Genomic DNA, 17,753 nt, shown 5'->3' with positions numbered 1-17,753 from the left:
TTTTTACATTTCAGGATTAAGCTACAATACAGGCTGAGAGCACATGCTGTTCTGCTCATTGTAAAATTGTGAATCAAACAGTCACAAATCATTTCCAAGGTTAATTTTGAGCGCCAAGTCACAGACTCATAACAGGGGACGTCTTTTCCTGGCTTCACGCTTTTTAATGTGGAAAAACAGGATAACACATATTGCTGGTGGTTGAGGAGGCGTGCTTTAATGTAATCTGCACAGTACATTATCAACACATCAAATTTACATATACTGTTACAACACATTTAAATACAGCAGGGTGGAATAGTGAGAAACGAGCTTGTGTTATGTATGGATGGCTTTCTTTCGATTCACACCAGTAAGTTAAAAATGCTGTGATCTGTTACTTTGCTGCCAGTTATGTTCAGAGTCTCATGAGAACGAGCAGCACATTTTCTTAGCAGGGAAAGACAGAGACAGCTGTGAGGTCCTTATATTAAATCTCATACTTGACTGTTGATAAAAACTAATAAAAAATGATTCATTTTCTTTACGAGATTTAAACAATAACAGGATGGATTATAAGTAAACATTGCATCACATCATTTATTGCTTTATTTTATTATATTATACATATTTTCCAAAACCGAAGCCCTCAGATTAGACTCAGAATGTTTGGTATTTTTATTTTCACACATTTTTAACACATTGTGTTCACTGACATTTTCTAAAGCAGTATGTTCAATGCTCAATGTTTGTATCAAAGCCCCCCCCCCAAAAAAAATGTCAGTGTTAATGTCATCTAGTAAAATAGATTGGATGTGCACATATGGGAACTATGGAAATATGTACACTGTCAGAAAAAATTACCCTTCTGTCACTAAGGTGGTACCTTCAAAGGTAGGGATGTCACGATTATGAAATTTGGTCGACGGTTAATTGTCTAATAAATTGTGTCGTTTATGACAATTAATTGCCTGTTTTAGGACTTTGACGATTAATTGTCTGTTTTATTGCTTTGACATTTAATTCTCATATTTTTTTTGTTTGTTCATGAAATTATTTTCACACATTTTTGTGATTATTTAAGTCAAATCTTTTGCAAGGTTTACCTGGCAGTAAATATTAATACACATAACACATATTTAAAAAGTAATTATTTAATGAATATATCTTTCAAAAACTGAAAATTAACTGAAACAAACACAATAATTTGTCTCAAAAATAACTGAAAATAAAAATGCAATTAAAATAAACTGACTATACCAGAACAGGCCTTAACTACATAAAAAAAATTATTCATTGGATTAACTCAATAAAATTGTGGGCAGGATTTCCATCCAATATGAATGTGTACCCCTAACTCATAAAAAACTGCTTTACACAATAAAAATATATTGAGTTAGTCCAACTCAATTTAAAGTAAATGGCAATACTCGATTAGTTGACTCAACTCAATTTAGTGTAGTTTGAATAACTCAATGTAGTGTAGTCTGAATAACTCAATTCTGTTATTTTATATAAAACATTGTTATATCATACTAATTAGCATAAGCACATATTAGCATGCTAATAATATTAACATATGAAACTTTGGATAAGCATGTGAGAAGAGACTGATCTCCAAACAGGCATTAACACAGTTAGTGCTCATTGAGAGAAAACCGTCACATCCACTACCTAACCACAAGCACCACTCTTCTGCAAGATGGTAACCAAACAATTTGAAAAAATATAACACAACCGCTTCTAAATCAATAAGATAAATGGACATTAAACACCATTAAGTCTTTCTCTTTACCTAAAAATGCATAAAATGACACTTAATTAAAAAAAATTACTCTCCAAAAGCAGTTGCATGCAAAACATGCTGGGAAATTCTTTCTCCAGAACCCAAACTAATTGTGTTAACACAATTAAAAAGAAATCAATAAATTATAGTACATATTCATTTTGTGTTAGACTAATTTAAATATATATATACTTACTGCTCTTAATGATGTATTTTAAATTAATTCAACACAATTTTAATGTGTCATTTCTAAGAAGGGCTTGAATCATTTTTTTGAGTGCCAATCCTACTAAGCAGTGGCGGCTCGTGACTGCACTTCCGAGGATGCGCTAATTCAAAATAAGTGGTCGGATTGTCACGTGCGTGGTTCACTTTTCCAAAATATGTGTCATGCGTGTGGAGAGATCCTGTGTGCACCACATGTCCCGCCAAAGTAAGTGCCCGCTGGAGACACGTCAAAACTGTTTATGATCAAAGAGCCGCTCACGTCCCCTAAATACACGCAAGACACTTCCTAAACAGTAAACTCTGATTACGCATGAGATTGTGCGAGTATCTGGCACACGCAAGCGTCTCCTTTCAAGTTCAAGATCAAGGCAGCAGGCACTTATTTTGGCATGACACGTGATGCACACACGATCTCTCAAAGCGCAGAAGACATATTTTGAAATGACGAACCACACACATGACAAGCTACATACATGTTGTGAGGAACTTCGCATCGTGCGCTTCAAAAAAAGAAGTCACCAGCCGTCACTGCTACTAAGGTCATATTAGTACTGGACCACATGTCTGTAGTGGCGGCAAAAAAATCAATTCCTTACAGATACTTAAGAATAGCATTCTTCACTGTTTTGGAAATGTATGTTTTACCTGGCAGTTCATACTGCTTATCAAGGTTTTGCAGCTTTTCTTTAAATGCAGTTTTTCCACTGTATTGAATGGCTTTACAGTGTATTGTGTTACACTGTAAGTTAAGGAGCACCATCTGATACTGTATCGTTTATATAGGCGCTGCAGCTCCCCCTTGTGTTTTTAGAGAGATGTGCAATCATTGCGGTGATCTGAAATCATTGCAATGAGGTCAAACAATTGCAATGAAACGATTATTTAATCATTGTGACAGCCCTAACCTTCAAAGGTTCATTTTTGTACACGCAAGCGTCTCCTTTCAAGTTCAAGATCAAGGCAGCAGGCACTTATTACAACACATTGAAATGTTGTACCTTTTGGAGTACATAAGGACCTATTGTGAACCGTAAGAAACAATTTTGTAACAGGGGGTACAAAAATGTAAATCATTAAGGTACAGTAATGTACATTGTCTTATGTTTTGTATACCTGTAAAGGTACAAAAAAATGAAACCTTATGGTACCACCCCAGCGACAAAAAAGGTACTGTTTTAAAAAAAATTCTAATAGTGTACTCACTGATAGTTTTGATTGAAGCACACACATTTATATGTGTGAAAGCAATAGAAACATTTTTCTTAGAAAGGTGTTTTTTTTTCAATGAAACTGAGGATGTAGTTCTTACGTGTCAATGTTGCAATCCAAGGTAAACATTCAATGATGTATAGATCAAGCATGACCATTGACAAATTACTACCATTTTCTAAGGATTACTGCCTATAGACTCTTTTTTGCTTTGTTGTCTTTTATCTAATTCATATCTGTTAAACACACCTGGCAGCTCTTAGAAATTTACATTAGAAATATATTTTTGTCCTTCAGTTTATTTATGCAATTTAATGAAAGTTGGATTATAGCTATAAGTTAGACTTGATTTGTGTCGTACTTGTACATTACACAGAGGTGCTGTGTGAAATATAGATTGTGAATCCTAATGCGAAGCTATGCGTGTATTGATTTTCCAGACCTGGAAAATAAGGAGAAAAAGAGAAAGAATTTTAAAATCATTAAGCATTAGTATGTGTTTGATTTATCTCTCCCAAAAGCCTCCATTGACATCTTACTGCCTGCAGTGTCCCCAGTCTGTCTGCTTCCAGAAAGCTGTTTTACCCTTTTTTGCCCCATTTTCTGATTTATGGTGCTGATGTTTGTTCCATTAACCAAACACTTTGCACAAATCCATTGTAAATTTAACTTTTTAAATGCCTGTTTTGGAATTTGGTTTTGGTATCATTTTTATTCATTTAATGCTTTCGCAAGAGTACCCGTTAAGCCATATCAGTTTTAATGGCTGTAGTGGATGGTGACCACACTCGCATTACTCATGTCATGTTTCATATTTCTATATATCTAGCAGTCAGTTTAAGCACTTTCAGAACATGGAGCCCCAGCTGTTTCATAAGCTATTAAAGAAAACACATTCAACCATATCAGTAATAAAATTACAACTTGTCTTAGGCTCCATCTGAGTTTTTTAAAATAAAGTCAGGAAACACTGTTCAAAATTACTCCAGTCAAACTCAAACTGTGAAATATCAATCACAAATTAAAGGAAACTGAAAGGAACTGACAAGACTTTTCGCACAAACAGAGAAGACGGACATTTTTAGATGAAATATTCTCAAAATCCGCAGGTAACTAGAATAATAATCATTGTATCAAATGGAAATCAGGGAAGGTCAGTATAAAAGTGAAATTGACAAAAATGTGAGATTGCCCCTCTCAGGTAATCTAGCATTAATTCTTTACTCACCGGGAGTGAATGACGGCCTTTAGCTCCTCAGAGCAAAAGACATTATTCAGGATTTGACAGTCTGCCAGATGGGGCAAAATGGAGCATAGAAATATAAATGGGTCAACTTCATTTACAGGGATGCTCAAAAATTCCTGATTACAATTATGACACTTGAGCTGTAAAGCAGAATAAATGAGAGCGGATGAACTGGTGATCTCCATTCATATGATAATGTGACCTGATCATATTTGCAAAATTCATATCTTTTCTAAGCTATTAAACTTCCCTTGCTTTGTAAGATACTGTTGGACTTAGAAATATGTAGGATGGTGGTTTGGAAACCCTTAAATCCAATTGTTTGATTCATATTAGCAGAATATTAGGCAACAGCAGGTATGTTAGGCAGCTTACATCGCAAAGCTTACAGATCAACAGTGTTGACAAATCATTTGTAACACATTAACATGCCTCGCTTTATTATAAAAGCCTAAGTCACCATACCAACTGAGAATTCGACAGTAACTACTGCTAGTCCTGTTAGATTAAACTAGAAAGCCTAAATGGTATGAACAGTTTGACCCCATGCTGCGCGCGCACCCGATAGTCATTCAATGTTTACAAACCTTGATGGACAGCAGTGGCGGCCGGTGACTTCGTTTTTCGTGGGCGCTCGATGCAAAGTTCGTCACAACATGTATGTAGCCCGTCGTGTGTGGTTCCTTATTTCAAATTATGTGTTCTGCGCGTCGAGTGATCCTATGTGCATCACGTGTCTTGCCAAAATAAGTGCCCGCTGCAGATGTGTCTAAAGGGTTTATGATAAAAGAGACGTTGCGTTTGCGAAATACTCGCATAATCTCATGCATAATCAGAGTTTACTGTTAAGGGACTGTCTTGCGTGTATTTTGCGAACGCGAGCGTCTCCTCCATCATAAACGGTTTTGACGCATGTGCAGCAGGAACCCACCCTGACAAAACACGTGATGCATGGCTCACATGACGCAACAAACACATATTTTGAAAACGCAAGCAACATACATGACACTCTGAACACTTATTTTGAATTTGCGCCCCTCAGATGAGCCGCCACTGATGGACAGTAACCATTTAGTATTACTACCTGAATGCTGTTAAAGGTTTTAGACTAGAAAAATTTGAAAATGGACCTGATTTTGCCATTCTAATTCTCGCTTTACAAACACAAAACGATTTAGTATACCTCCATGGTGCTCCTCTACTGTAAAATATCTCGAAAAATGCATAATGGTAAAATGCATAAAGCCTTGTGACTGAGGCATACACGAAATGATTACACCCTAAATTACACTTGACATGCACTGAGTTATAGCATTGATTCTGATGCTAAACTACAACCGGTTCTGGCTTAAAGCTGTGATTTAGAAAATGTTGTGTTTGAGAATTTTTATCTTTTGCATGCTTTAGCAAAGTAGAGTCATACTTTATGTTCCTCCAGATTTTAAGAGGGTGTATGACACCAGAGGCAAGCCCATTCCCTAGGGTTCTGAGAGAGAGGAAAATGCATGTGTTCACAGTATGTCGTCTCAAATAAAAGTTCCTTGAAATTCAGCCAGACTCTACAAAAGCTCCCCATGCATGTCCTTATTTCTTCCCTTGACACAGCTTGGCATTTGGGCGGACCGCATTACGGTATCTGTTCTGTATGCTGCTGTTGATTGCTGGTGTGAACAAAGAGGTCAAGGCCCCTAAGATAAAAATCAAAGGCTCTCTGTTTAAGGTCAGATGGCGAGTTTTGTAGAGGTCGATGATACCACCTTTTCCATTTAGCTGAAGTGTAGGTTTGTGCTGGACATGCACTTGTCTATTAGATATGATCTAAACCTTTTTACGCTCTTAAACCTGAACAAAGTGCATGATCTTGTTGGAAGGTTATCAGTTCATTTACCTCAGCATGTTGACTTAAACCTTATATCCGTGCATTTAGGAGGTAAAAACATTTGGAAAGAGAAATAATGCATTCATTCACCATGCATACAGTAATGCAGAAACTAAAATGGCTGCTTGATCAGGGTGATCTCACTGGAATTTGTATTTTACAAGTTGGCTAAGGAGCGGTTCACATTTTGCGCTTTTGCATGCGCAAATATGTAATTTTGAATGTAGATGCACAGTAAGCGAGCTCAAATAGAGAGCGACACGGTCGCAAAGCAACAAAGATGTACAATTATCATAAAAAACAATACTGAAACCCAACCCCACTAACGTCACAGGGCAAAAACAATTGAGTGTTGTCATCCAAATTGATACAAATGACCTGCCTTGTAAAATATGAGTATGAATTTTCATGAGATGTGTTAGCATTGCTTTTGTTTGTTTAGTGGCATTGCTTTCAAGGAAGAAATGAAGAGATGAAACTTCTGAAAAAAGGTTTCAATGTGCTGACTGTGCTGTGCTTTTACTTGTAATAACAATGTCAGTACAGTTAAACCCTATCTGAGAAGTTGCATGTCTAAATGTTTAAAGCCTTGGCGCTACAGACATCAAAACAAATTCAAATCCAAAAGATGAATTATGGTCAAACATTTAAAATGCATGTTGTAAACAATTTTTTTGCTGTTATGCATAACAAGTGGTTTTTGTGGTGTAGTATCTGACATAACATTTTTGTCTGCTTTTTTTGCCTTCGCGTCACATTTTCAAACATCCTTTTATTGGCATCTTTAAGACAAAGTAAAACTCTTATTAGTTGCATGCATTCTTCATGTCGATTCGGATTAGTTTGCGGTCCCTAAAAGCTCTGGTATACCTTTCTTTTGCGTCCGTGTCCGTCAGTGCGGTCTCAAGAATTGGACGGGGTGTGCGGACGACTGCGGACCCTCCTGATGATGAAAATAATGTCATGTGGGGGAACGTGGATGGAAGAGCTATACCACTGGCTTAAAGGACAAGTTCGGTATTTTACACTTAAAGCCCTGTTTTCAGATTGTTTATGATGAAATAGAAGGTGCACTGGAACATTCCTTCCTAAAATGCATTAAACTTTTGTTTACAAAGACGTGAAACTCACCGAGTGGTACAGGCTATATCGTAGTTATATTCCAACAGGCTATATCGTAGTTTTTGTCCAACTCCATTGACTTGTACTAGATGTGCTGTGAGGTACGGTATTACTCCGCGCCGGAAACGTTGTTTGTATTCTTGCAATTGGCAAAGGTGGATTATCGCCACCAACTGGGCTGGAGTGTCTATTATTCAAGCTCTATATACGGGTGTGAGGCGTTTGGAAAAATAGGTCCACATGTTTACAACGAATGCTAAAACACCTGTTGGAAAGCATCTTTTGCAGCGATTTTTGTGTGATCATATCAGTGAACACCCCTGACCACTCGGTGAGTTTCACGTCTTTGTAAACTAAAGTTTAATGCATTTTAGGAAGGATTTTTGCAGTGCACCTATGTAGCCATTGTAGAGGTGGGGGTGATACAACAGAAACCAAAAATTCTCGGGCCAGCATCTTATGTCCAAATTTCACTCAAAACCGTTCTATTTCATCATAAACAATCTGAAAACAGCGCTTTAAGTGTAAAATACTGAACTTGTCCTTTAAACCAGCCGTCATTGTCACCTCTTTGCACACCTCAAATAGATTAACATAGTTATAGTAATATAAATATAGTACAAATCTTTAGATTTTTTGTAGTCAAACTGTGCAAATGGCTGTAAGGTTTTATAATTGACTCTTGTATAACATTAATATACAAATCCAATTTGCTTTGTGACTGATTGAGAGACATGTAGCCCTGATATATGAGCGCTCATTGTAGCATTTCTCTTTAAACTTCATCTGGCTCTTTAAAAGGCCATAAAGATTAGAGATGGATTATGAGAACAATGCCTTTGTTCTATTTAAATCACAGGTGTCTACATACCTGAGAAAGCAGAGGGGATCCTGGGAGCATAATTAAGATCCCGTTTGCAATTTAAGATGAACTCCACATGGTCTCCACTCACCATTTTTCTTTTATTCTCTTTAAACGCCAATCATCCTATTGCACTTGCCCGGTCTCTGTAAGGTCCTGCTGTCAGGTTATTGTCAAGAACAGCTGGAGCACATGTGACATTTGGCCTGCTGCGGTCTCGATGGCCAAGGTGAATTAAGTGCTTACACACCTCTTTACAATAGAGGGATATATATATATCAGGCAGTGCTGTGGCTGTATGGGGGTGTATAGTTTCCCTTCAGAGAAAGCACACATCTGCTGCTTGGAGGTTAAATCAGGTGGAATGCAAGGACATGGCAGAATGTGTTTGATGCTGGAGGTCTCAGCAAAATTGCAGCTTAATGTACATATTTGGGAATGCATCAACCTGGATAAATAAAGAGCTATACTGTGCTGCATGCAGATGAAACAATAAAGATTGAAAGAAGGAACCAGAAGGAACGCTAAGGCCAAGGTCTTCTTTAGACATCTTGTATAATGTTCATGGTCTTTCAGCACACGCTATTCATTTGCCGTCGCTTGATGGAGTGTAAATTTGTTAGAGACATTTATAGTGCAAAGCGCTTTGCTGCTGGGAGGTGATGGCATTATTTTGTTCTTAGAATCACACTAGAAAGGATGTTTAAATTATATATGCAAGCTGAATGTGCTATTATACTATAGTAGGGCTGTGCGCCATAACTGAATTAAGAATTGCTATTCAAATGATTACATTTGAATTGAATTTGAATTGGGTAGCAGGATACAGAATAATATTTGAGCAGGGATGCAGACATGCATCAGTTTATACAGTATGCTGTAATAATTATTTTAGCATGAATTTACATTCAATTTGCGTATGGTTGTGTGTCAAATACAGATAAACCCGACTGTTGGTTTAAGTTAACTTTTCAAGACTATTTTTTTCTAACAGTGTGTATAAGATGTATCAACTGAATGTACAGTACTGTACAGAGTCGCTTTGGATGAAAGCTTCCGCCGAATGCATAAATGTTAAATGCCACATTTTATTCACTGTAAAAAAGATTTGTTGTTTCAACTTAAAAAGTAAGTGTATGTGTTGCCTTAAAAATTTAAAGGGGTCATATTATGAGATTTTTTTTAAGATGAGAGTGCGTATTTGAAGTTTTAACTCAAAATACCACACCGATAATTTATTATAAGATGTTAAAATTGCCACTTTGTAGACCTGAGCAGAAATGTTTTTTTTGTGTGTGTCCTTTAAAGCAACACTATGTAGTTTCCATGTAAAAATGACTTACAGCTCCCCCATGTGGTTAAAAAGCGCAACAGTGCCTGGTATCAGACACTCTTCTGCAGGCAGGGGGAGGGGCGGGGCTGTGTGCTCTACCCTCCACCGCCACTTTCAGAGTGTGCTTGTAGCAGCTAGGAGGCTGCTCAGGTTGCAGCAACATTACAGTTTGTCCAGTTAAAAGTTGTTCTATCAGTGAAATAATTTTAGAGACATTATTTAAAAAAACTACATAGTGTTGCTTTAAAATGCAAACACACTGATGAAATGCAAACACTGATCACAATGACGGTGGTTTGTTGAAACTAAAACTCATTGGGCTGTCAATTACTTTCTTTCTCTCTGCACTAAATGACAGTGTCGTGGTTATAGTGCAGATTAAGGGGCGGCATTATTGTAATTTGCCTTGCTCTCTACCTCACAAAACAGGCGAAAACTGAATGACCTTTCTCAAATGCCTGCAAAGAATGGCTTACCGAAACAAAGTTACTGTGTTGTTCTTTTTCACGTTTTCTAGGTTGATAGAGACACTGGGGATCCAATTATAGCACTTTAACACTGAAAAAGTCAGTTTTTCTCGCTATGATCCCTTTAAGTCAATTAAACTAAAAAACATTAGTTAACTCAAAAATCTTTGTAAAAATGAGTACACTAATATTTTTAATGCTTCAATAACACATGCTGTTCTGCTTATCCCATGTTAATCTTGAGTATCTATAGACTAGTATTACATCCAGTGGCGCAAAAAGTGGGTATGCAGCGCATGGGGCGCAGCATCATGGGGCGCCAAAGCGATGGTATAAAAAATGCTTTTTTGTTGGTATTTTCTATAGCCTATGTAGCTGCTGTTGTGCGTTTGTAAATCTTTTCTGTATTTCCTCAACATTATAACATTTTAGAGGACAAACAGGCTAAAGTAGGCGCCCTCACTAGATTCCATAATAGAATTTTGGATAATAATATGGAACATCGCGAGCAGGCGCGCGATTTTCTCTGAAGTTTAAAATGAATACGAGTCACAAGACAGAGATTGAGAGACTGATAGAACAATGTGAATGTATTCACTTTTATCATACACAATATTAGCATAAACATGTCGTTTTATCTGTTTCTCTAAAGATTGAGCATTAAACGCGTTGTTTGTGGAAGTGTATTTTATTGTAAAATGCTGAAAATCATTGTGCCTGTTTAAAACATTAGCAACATGAGACCTAAAAGTCTATTTTTATCCTACAATGCTCCCCATCTGCTGATGAACACGTATTTACGTAGTACCGATGATTGACTTTTTAAACTGGTTCAAATATATAAAGCTGAACAACACCGCTACTAAATCTCCTGCTTTGAGCTCTTGAGACTCCGCCCACCTGAGCTGGTGCTTGCAGCCCAATTCAAATTTGGATTTAAAGGGATATACACAGAAATTGTTTATTTTTTTCTTACACCCATAAAGTGCCTATTTTAACATGCTACAATTAATTTTTTATATGGTATTTTAAGCTAAAAGTTCACATGTATCTGGGGACACCAAAGATTTATTTTACATCTTAAAAAAGTCTTGTGGAATGTCCCCTTTAAACTTTGTTAATAAGTTTTGAATTTTGAAGGCAGCAACAAAAAACAACAAAAAAAAATGTCAGTGTTGTACTGTAGCTATAAAAATAAAATATACTAAAAGAGCATATGACCAAAAGACTACAAAACCACAATACTATTCGCATTCCTGCTATGAACATGCAGTCCTGAGGGTTTTAATCTGGAAAGAGCCGAGCTCAATGCAGTGATACGACATTGTAAGTGGTCTCTAAATTATGGATATCCCTCTGAGTGCATTTTCCTGTCTTCTTATTTCATTTCACTCCAGTCCATTTGGTAGCTATATAAATATGACACTTATTAAAGCCAGATGATGGCTTACTGCTGTACAGGGGCATCTTCCTCAGTGCAACATTTACCTGAGTTAATGAGCCAGAATTCAGTGCTTCTTATACACCCAAACACTGAATGCCCCAAGTCCGTTGTATAGCAACATGTGTTTCAGCTAGACTTCAAAAAGCTAGATATTTTGGGATTTTTGACCTGGCAGAGTGCAAGGTTTCATGTGCAAATGAGGCACTCGGGAAGGCTCATTATTACAGTGAGAGACATTGCTGGTCTAGAGAGGTAAGAGAGAAGAGACAGACTTTTGCCCAATGTTGGAATTGAAAGCTTTGGCCATTTGACAGTGCATTGTGTGGCAACATTTCTCAAGAACACTAAAGCTGTTTCAAATTCAAGTTGTTCCAAAAGTTATAAGGCAGCATCGCTTGTATCCTTTGTAAAGAAGCCAATCCCATAATGCCCTGCAATGAGCTGAGTGGAAAACTAAATCCACTCTGTCTCACATACTGTATGGCTTTTTTGTAAATGGGAGATGATTTTTATGTAGATCAGATTTGTCTTTTTCTATCTTGTTTATAGAGAGGGTTGCTTTTTTCTCCAATGTAGGAAGAGATTTATATTAAAATGAGCCTTGCTCTTTTATAGACAGTTTACTTACAGCCCTCTTTTCATTTTTTGTTTGAAGAATGATTTTTGTCACGCCACAATTAGCATGAGATAAACTAATAGCTTTGAAGTTGTTGGGATTTATGGTACAGTAGGATGAAGAAGATTATGTGGTGTGATTTGATTAATTTGTAATTATCAGGGATATAAACAACATTAATTACTTAATCACCTATCAATCCTCATTCAGTCTTCTTATGGAGTTTGAAAATGCCATGAGGGGTTTGAAATTTGCTTTCGGATTAGTAGTTTGAGAGACTCGAATTCATTATAAAATGTTTCTAAAAGATTTTAAATGATGAATCCCATCTGTATTCTGAAAAGGTTTTAAGAATAATCTCTGGTCTTTGTTATTAATTCAACATCCATTTTAATTTCAACATTTTAAGCATAACGTTTATGCCCAATGCTTTTTGGCAAACATGACATACTTTACTGATTTAAAAACTTTGCATTATTTCTTCCTTATTGAAAGACATTAGTAGAATCCAAATACACAGATCTATTTTTAGCATGCATTTCCCTTTCTTATTTTGGCACATTTCCATCTAGATTCTTGCAGGGATTTAAACCAAGCCTGGCCTCCTCCACAACAACCGATAGATAGTTAAGGCTTCATTTCTCTGTGCCACTGTCCACAGCCATCTGGCAAGCAAAACCGAGCTGTTTATTTCCTTTGCATCATGCATAGTCCAACCTTTTTCATTGGCCAACCAGACTGGCAGATGCTTTTATCCAAAGTGACTTACGGTGCATTTACTGTAGTGTACATTCAGTGCACTCAGTTCATCTGTATACTACTGTATGAGTTTCTTGGTATGGCAAGCCGCATGCTCTGCATATAAGCTAGGAGAAGCTAAGCAATAAGCTAAGGATAATCATGCTTATAGAGGCATGGAGCTTTCTATCACATTAGATACATCAGAGAGCCATATTAACATGTTACATCATTTATACTGCCTGTGTAAGCATTACAGTGCTGTTCTTTTTGCAAGCAGAGTTTTCTTCAGAGTCTGTTTTTGCTGAACGAAGCATTCTGAGTGAAAATTCACTTTAAACCTCTTTGTCATCATTATATTGTGCTTTATAGGCTTTTTTGAAGCAACATAAAATAATGCACTGTTTTAAAAGAGATCAGTCTGTCTAGCTTCATGTAGCTTTAGACTTCTAACTAAATTCAGTTTAGTTAGATTATAGCTCCACTTTGGGGAGCTTGCTGTATTTTGGTTAGATTAATTACCATTTGAGTAATTCAATGATTAGATAAATGATGTTTATACTGTATGGTCAAGCTTGAGTTCACTATAGCTTACTCCCAATAGCCATTTTAAAATGTCCAACCAATATTAATGGGGAAAAAAATCAATGAAGTAACTTTTCTGTGCAGCGCTGCGTGTTACAGTCAGGGCCGTCGGCAAAACATACAGAACGTTTCTCAATCCGAAGGCTGCCTTTGGAGGTTGCATATGCTGGCGTTATATGTAAACAAGCCTGGTTTATTTAGGTTAACTGAGCATTACATTCGCAAGTCATATGAATATTACAACAATTTACGAATCACTAAGAATAATAGTCAAGTTTATAATTGTCTTGATGACGTATGCAGCCTACAAATGCCACCTTTGGAGGCTGCGGCCTTCGGATTAAAATAAACGGCCACAGACTGAACAAACTCATTTGAAATAGACAAATACAAGTCCAGTCAAGGTCAAGGACACCAAAACACATAAGTTACTTCAAGTCTATACACGATGTAACGAGTCTTCAGTTTCACCAACAACGCAATAACAACAATACATACCGGGTAGCAATAAAACAAACGTGATCTGTAGCATATAAAAGTGTACTCACCTTAAAATAATCGCAGTGGGTCACAGGAGTAAAATCTAATAAGAACTCAATCTTTCCTATCATGTACATTTTTGCATGTAAGTTTTTCTCAGACATGGGCTGATGATGGTACAATATCCAGCAATAACCGGCTGCCCCTTACGAAAATTAACCATGGTTTTACTACAGTTAACCAGAAAACACCAAAGGAATAACAAGTGACATATCAATACTGTATGCTTACTGTATAACCATCTTATATCATTTACATCTACTATGTACCTACAACCAAACACTTAATAAACAGAACGTCTGATACAAATATAAACGTTTTGTAAAGTATGCTGCTGGAGACTTGCCATTGGCTGTTGTATTTGAATTAATAATTAGGTGAGAGGATTACAGTGGCTATTTTGGTGATGTTTTATTTTAAATATTATTTTTTTCATATAATTATGTTTTATATTATTACGTTTAATATAGAGATGCTCCGATCAATGGCGATCTCCACTAAAAATACGTGGCCGAACACTATTCTGAATCGGACAGCCGATCTTATTCACAGCTATTTCATGTACTAAGGCTTTTGATCAGCAAGTCCTTATCGATCTAAAATCACTGTTAGTTTGAGTCGTTTATAACATGCATTTGAAAAAGCAACACTCGTCAAACATAATGATTAAACATATTCTTTATTATCATGAAAATACCTGAAAAGGTTTGAAGAACAGCAATATAAATGAAGAGTTTCGTTGCAAAACGAATTTCAATGCAACTGCAGTTGGTTTGTTTTGATTTAAACCTTCATAACTTAAAAAATACAGCTAAGTAGCACAATAAAACAAAATAATAACATGATAACATAATAATAAACATGTTTTGACAAAAATGTTAAAAAATGGATTTATCTCGTTTTGCAACGAAACTCTTCAAATATATCCTTAAGACATTTCGTGGAGCTGCGTGTCATCATAGCTGCGTGTGTATTGTTCTTTGTCTACAGCGCATTTTGAGTTTCTGCATGAGAGCGCCCCCTGGCTTTTGGATGTAGCGCCATTTCACCGTAATTCATTGAGAAGCATAGCAAGCATTATTGGCCGATCGATCGGAGAATCCCTAGTTTAATGTAACAATGCATTAATTTATCTGATTTAAAGTTTAAAAATCGTTTTTTAAAATACCGTCGTGGAAATCAGTAGTACGTTTTCTGAGGTTAAATTCTACTAAAGAGGGCGCCTATTCACCAAGAGAGAGTGAGAGCATTCATACGTAATGAAAGTGAGCAAGTTCACATATTGTTTTTACTTTCAATAATAAGTTTGACTGTAAGATTAGGAGGGCATGTTGTGTCATCTGGGGGGGGGCACGGCCCCCTAATGCCCCTCCTCGGCGACGGGCATGGTTACAGTACATCGTGCCTCCCCCAATAAAGAACACTCCAAAACTTTTAAAAAAAAAATTTAATTAAACAAAACATATTATATTATACAACGTAGTGTTGTTGGTTAGTAGCCTCATTTTTCAGAGGTTTAATTACACAGAATTTATGATAAAGTTTTTTTTTTAAACTGGGGCCCAACGCACCAACTCAGGGCCCCCCAGGGGGCCACGACCCCCAGTTTGAGAACCACTGTTTTAGTCACTAAATGTTGGGTTGTTTCAGTGGTTTAGTAAAATATAGACAAGCCCAGCCTAGTTTGATTCAAGTCCAACGGTTAGGTCTGTCCATATTTTTCCCAACCATGAGTTGAATCATCACCCATTATTTTGTTAGAATGTAGACACTGCTAATGTATGAGCTGTAAAACAGGCCTTTTAGGATCAACGTGAATACTGCGATTTCAGCTGGAGAGAGACATGGCAATTTATGTACTGAACTGAATGCCAAAAATCAGTTACCATACATCAGATGGTGATGCATTTTAGGCTGTTTCTAGATTATAATAGCCCCCTTTTCTGGATTTGTCCAGCGTGGAAGGAAAAACTGAGCAATATTTAAGTCAAATGTCTTTTCTGAATGTGATATGTGTAGTGACAGAAAACAGTAAGATTCTTGAGCCAGTACATAAACCCTGTATCCCAATAAATCTGCAATGAAACTACACTTACCATTGCAGCCTGAGAAGACTTGGCTGCTCTAAATATAAGGTAATGTTAACACAGCTGTGGGGTTCAGTAGCTTTTCCTTGGGTCTGTCTGTCAGAAAATACCCTGCGGTGATGACAAGAGAGGTGTTGAGAGCAAACATACACACAAGTAACCCAGTTATACAGGTGAATAAGTGGAAGCAGATTATTTGCCGTGAGAAAGGGTTGGGAGGGAAATGCAAATCGCAGTCTTGGCTATTGACCTGAAAAACACAACGTGCGTTGCACAGACAACAGAATGATTAACAGTCTTGTTTCCCCCCATTTCTCCACCAAACACACTTTTTTCCACAAAATATCACTACTGAAAAGTCCTTCAACGTGATGCCCAGCCGATGTCTGACCAACGACCACCGGTGGAACGGAAGTTTAATCCGCTTACCCGTTCACAAACCTCGATAGTACTTATATATGTGTATATATATGTATCTCTCTCAGGGGTTTTTCTCCTCCTAGGAGTTTTCCCCCTGGACTAGCCAAGGGGGTTTTCTCCTAGGTTTTTTTTCATCCCCTGGAGAGTCCGCCACCATTGGCTTAACTTAATACTTTACTGTATACGTTGCATTATTACTACGCTAGCTTTTTTATGCTTTTCCTACATCTATTAATGTAAAGCTGCTTTGAAACAATTAGAGGTATTGCGGAGGATTTTCTTTTTCCAGGTGGATCATCAAGACTATTGGTCCTCCTAGTTGTCAATCAGGAGTGTTGCGCAATTGCATTTTTTAAAAAAGTGGAGAAGGCGGTTCTTTTCTAAAATTCGAGAAAATCCTCCACTACACTTTTAACAATTGTGAAAAGCGCTATATAAATGAAATTAAATTGAATTGAATTGAAAAGTGTGTTAATACAGATTTGGGCATGGACAGTAGGGTACGCCTCTACCAAAGACACGTTTACTTATGAGTAAATTTACGCTATCAATATTTGTAGATAAACTAAATGTAATATTGAGCCATGATTTCATTTATTCAATATACATTTTTTTAAAGGGGACATTTCACAAGACCTTTTTTAATATGTTAAAGCTTAAAATACCATGTAGATAATTTATTATAGCATGTTAAAATTGCCACTTGTGAGCAAAAATGTGCTGTTTTTTGAGTGTCCTTTTAAATGCAAATTAACTGATTTCTGCACTAAATGGCAGTGCCGTGGTTTGATAGTGCAGATTAAGGGGCGGTATTATCCCCTTCTGACATCACGAGGGGAGCCAAATTTCAAAGAGCTATTTTTTCACATGCTTGCATTGAATGGTTTACCAAAACTAAGTTACTGCGTTGATTTATTTCACATTTTGGGGACCCAGTTATAGCACTTAAACATGGAGAAAGTCAGATTTTCATTATATGTCCCCTTTAAAGTTGAGTTTTAAACTAAAGTCCAGCATGAATCTCATTATGTGTTCCTGTCAATCATTATTCAAGCGTAGCATATAAGTTATTTGACCAGTGACAATTCTCCCTATTTTGTGATTCACAGCAAGGCAAATTCACTTACTATTGTTTCCTTTAAGGCCACAGGGAAGGCTGCCTAGCATCTTTTTTCTCTTAAATTCACTTAAATTGTGTGAAGGGGGCACTTT

At 36.8% G+C, this 17,753-nt stretch overlaps 1 protein-coding gene across 1 annotated transcript in view; it reads left to right on the top strand.

Annotated features, from left to right (window-relative positions):
- The window catches only part of calcr (calcitonin receptor), a 67,260-nt gene that overhangs the window by 8,289 nt on the left and 41,218 nt on the right, over positions 1 to 17,753 (top strand). The window lies entirely within an intron of this gene.

The sequence above is a fragment of the Misgurnus anguillicaudatus genome, chromosome 20, assembly GCF_027580225.2.
Source record: "Misgurnus anguillicaudatus chromosome 20, ASM2758022v2, whole genome shotgun sequence".
NCBI lineage: Eukaryota > Metazoa > Chordata > Actinopteri > Cypriniformes > Cobitidae > Misgurnus > Misgurnus anguillicaudatus.
Note: the sequence above shows the minus strand (reverse complement) of the source record. Positions and strands in the feature narration are given on the sequence as shown.